Source organism: Sorex araneus, chromosome 3 (assembly GCF_027595985.1).
Source record: "Sorex araneus isolate mSorAra2 chromosome 3, mSorAra2.pri, whole genome shotgun sequence".
In the NCBI taxonomy this organism is placed as follows: Eukaryota; Metazoa; Chordata; class Mammalia; order Eulipotyphla; family Soricidae; genus Sorex; species Sorex araneus.
Window position 1 is genome coordinate 81,816,003 of NC_073304.1, and position 4,618 is coordinate 81,820,620.

A 4,618-nucleotide genomic window follows, 5' to 3' on the forward strand; every position below is an offset into this window, starting at 1 on the left:
ACACACACAGTATGAAGGAAAATAAGCCTGTCTGACACTTTCAAGTTTAGATATCATGTAACTAATAAAAAGCATAATTTTAAATAGAGTAAAATGTGAAAAATAGCATATTGCATTCAGTATAGTCTGATACATGATTAAACTTGTAAAAGCCTAGAGAAAAAAAAATACTTAGCACTGTAGCACTGTTGTCCTATTGTTCATCAATTTTCTCAAGTAGGCACCAGTAATGTCTCCATTATGAGACCTGTTACTGTTTTGATCATATCGAATACGCCACGGGTGGCTTGCCAGGCTCTGCCGTGCGGGCGGGATACTTTCAGTAGCATGACGGGCTCTCCAACAGTGACAGAGGAATCGAACCTGGGTCGGCCACGTGCAAGGCAAATGCCCTACCAACTGTGCTATCACTCCAGACCCATAAAATAAAAATACCTAGAAGTTAAAAAATAGTAAAAGTATTTACAAGTTAAAATAAATGAATACCAACTATTTTTCAGTTCTTTCTGGTTTTTAAAAAAGTTATCATTAATTGTCAAATTCTGCATAATTCTAGGGAAAAATAAAATAACATTAAAGGCTCATGTGTGAATAGGCTGTATTATTTCTAGTGCCCAAAGGACTTTCATGAGCTCAGTTTACACTTGTGTTATGGGGAAAGGAAAGGGAAAGAAAACACAGCATGAGAACAGTGTGAGACATGTTCAAATCCAATGCTCACAGCAGGGAAAAACAATTGCTTCCTCTCCTGTTTCCATTGACCTAGCATGTGTGCAGATCACAGTGTTAGAAAAAGTATCCAAAATTGCCTTCAACATGGCTTCCCTCTGTTATTTATATATTCATAAGTGCCAGGTCTGAAGGATCTTCTAAGAAATCTCAAGGTCTTGTAATGCTCTGGTTCTCTTGGGCTAAAATATCTTCAAATAGACATCTGCTTACTTTATAAAACAGACAGTTCATGATAGAATTCAAGGACCCCTACAACTACCCTAAACCCATCATTAATTTCTAAGGACATTACTAAACTCTTTAAAACAATTTTCTGTGATTTTGAACCCCTGAAGACTGGGAAATCTTTTTTGCAAATACAGATAGCTTTTTTTACAAAGAAAAAGAATACACAGATTATTTGTCCCAGAATATTGCTTGTTTACTGCTTCTATCGACCTCAATCATGAAAGCTTTCAATGTAGGTGCTGAGAATAAAGATGAAAATAGGTGAATTTAAATGTCTATTTATAAGAATGTTTGAAGGGATTAATTTTTATCTGGCCATTCAAATGGGATTAAAGGGATTAACTTGGATAATAAAGTCATGTTATAAATACGTATGTTGTCTCTAATTAATAGGTTCAGATATGAATACAAGATATGTCAAATTATTACAAAATAGCCTTTGATTACATTCTTTTTAAATAATGGAAAGGAAACTCATGAGTCATTAGTAAAGAGATGACTTTGGAATAAGGCAAACTCATTCAGCAAATATAATGCTTTGCAAGACATGTTTCCTATTTTTATGTACAGTTAATAACATCTATTATGCAGTCTTAGACCTAGAAGCCTGTGTTTTTTGAGAGAAATACTTTAAAACAGAAGCTTAATTACAGAGTGCTCAAGTTTCTCTGGCAACATCAAAAGGGAGAAAGTCATTTGTGCTTTAATGAACATTTTGAAAGGAAAAAATAAGTTCTCAAGTTGAAAAAGCTACAAGTTAAAGACAAAGAGCAGGAACAAAAATGTTAGACTATAATTTGTATTTTTCAGTATATGGCAACAAAGCCTGTAGGAGGATAAAACTGATAGATACATACATCTATATATATAAAGATGTATGCACATCCATGTAAATATATGTGTGTGCATATATTAGACTGTATATGTAAGAATATCAAATATATATTTTTTCTAAAATCTTCTATTTTTAGAAGATTTTACTCAGAATTACTCAAGCATAGTACAAATGAAAATATTTCTTTTCAAGGGAAAGATTCCCCTTCAGTTCTTATTTAGCCAACTTACTCCCTAAAGTATATGACTATCACACTTAGTTAGAAAAAGACTGAAGAAACTGTGACCAGTGAGTATGGAACCACAATGGAGCTCTACCTGGCCTGTCTGGTCCACCACGATCAGGCTGATGAAGTGCCAGAAGGTCAGAACTATGAAATTCTACACAGGCTTTGGCAGGGAATGGACATTTCAGACCTGCCCCTTTCACCAAGGTAGCCAGCAAGCTATACCTGAGAATTACTTGACCTGCACATAAAAGGAACTGATCACTTCCAGCCAAATTTCCAGTCTTGGTTCTCAAGCCAAGCCAAGGTTATGTTATTTGAAGGTAAAGAAAAATCAAACTCAATCTCCACCCAGGTTTCCAGATTCATTGTCATTTCTCACAGAACAGAATTTCAGAAAAAGAGAGTGTAGCAGTATTGCTTTATGAAAGAATTGTGGGAGAGGAGTCCCATAAAATAAAGAAACTAAACTCCCTGAGTGGTGGTATATGAGGAGTGGAGTACACAGGGTTGCTTTTGTAAAGCTTATAACATAGGCCTTTCCGTTCTGTCTTGGTTTGGGGCTTTTGGTAGAAATAAGGATTCCTTTCTAGAGCTTTGTCAATAATAAAGGACTGGGAGTCCTCTTTCCACCTTAGTAGGGATTTTTATTCCTTCTGTATGGTCCCCTGATAAATCCTGACTTTAGGAATTGACATCCTAAGCTAGAGCTGAGGGCTGGTAGATACAACTTCCAAATATTTCTTGATTTTTTTTTATGACTTCCTGAAATTCGTTGTCAAGGCCCCTATTACCTGCCTACCTGCCTCACATTTCTAGTGGCCCATGCCAACAAGGAGAAGAATTAAAGGAATTAAATGATTTCAATACAAAATACATTTTACTTTGACATGGATCTGAGCTGGGTGGGGCAGATTACAAACTGATGCTTAAAAATGTTAATAATTTGGGGCCAGAGCAATAGTACAATGGGTGGGGTGCTTGCCTGGCACACAGTCAACCTGGGTTCACTGGGAATGACCCCCGAATATAAAGTCAGAAAATCTCTGAGCACGACTATGTGTGCCCTCACCCCCCAACAGATAAATAAAAATGCTAATTTGTGTAAAGTGACAAGAAGAGAAACAGACTGATGCTGTTGAGTTTAACTTGGAGGTCGTAAAAAGTAGGCAGAGTCCCTTACCCCCAACACTGCTATCCCAGTAGCCACACCTGTTCACAGCGCACCCTCCCACACTTCCACCTGCCATGTAAACAACAGCCCAGTTTCACAGCTTCACTACTAATCTCAGAAAAGATGCAAGTCACTGAAACTCATGGGTACACAAGTGGCCAGCTGAGGATTGGGGTGGGCTGGGAATCATACCAATTCTACAGATTCTGAAGCAACTGGAGTGCACAGCCACACACACAGCACTGCAACCCCTCCAAATTTCACAATTCTGACAGCCCAGTAGGAGCATGGCAAATTAGATGGGAAGATAACATAAAAAAACCTATTTAGCTTGATAAATGAAAACAACACAGGAAGCTCAGCTAGCAACAAAGAGCTCAGTAAACCCTAAGACAGCTATTATAATGACCCCATAGTGAGGTATAATAATTTTCACAAAATTTATTTTACTGAACTATTTTCCAGTAAGTCCATTAGCCATTTTGTTGTAACAAGCAATATTAAATGCATTATTTTGTGCCTGCTAAGGTGGCAGACTTGGAAGTTGGGCAGGAAATTTGGGACAATAGTTAAGGGAAGGTCACACTGGTGGTGGGGTTTATGTTGGAACACTGAATGCCTGAAACAAATATATTATGAACAACTTTGTAAACCAGTGTTAAAGGTTTTTATAAAAAATATTTTTAAAATAAATACTTATGTATCCCCTGATGCAATGCATTTTGTAATGTAGCAACATCATTAATGCCCTCACTTAATAGAATATAAGGTTCAAGGATACAGGAAGCTCCTACATGACAGTCTTACCATAATCTCCAAACTCTAGAACCATCAGTGGTCCATTAACAAGTATATTTTTCTAACCAAGCAAATTAACCTAGTTTTCAAGGGAATATCATATTAAGAGCTCTTTGAGCATACAGTAACTGTGTTCAGAGTATAAAATCAATAAGTTCTCCATAGGATTCCACAAATCTCTAGTCTCCCTGTAGGACCTTATTCCTCTCTATATTATCTCTTGTTTCACATAAAACCAGTGTTCTAAAGCACAACTCTCTCATGCTAAACCATAACTATCAGTCACACTTTTCTCCTTTCTTACCTCTTCATTTTATTTTTATTTTTTATTTTTGCTTGGATTCTTTTTTTTTCTAAATTTAATCACCATACATACAGAGTTACAAAGTTGTTCATGATCTGGTTTCAGTCATATAGTGTTCCAACACCCATCCCTCCACCAGTGTACATTTCCCACCACCAATATCCCCATTTTTCCCTCCCCCCATTGCTGCCTAACTCTATGGCAGACAATCTCTCTGTCTCTATCTCTGTCTCTGTCTCTCTCCTCTGTCTGTCTCTCTCTCTGATCTGTCTCTGTCTCTGTGTCTCTCTCTGTGTCTCTGTCTCTGTCTCTATTTTGGTC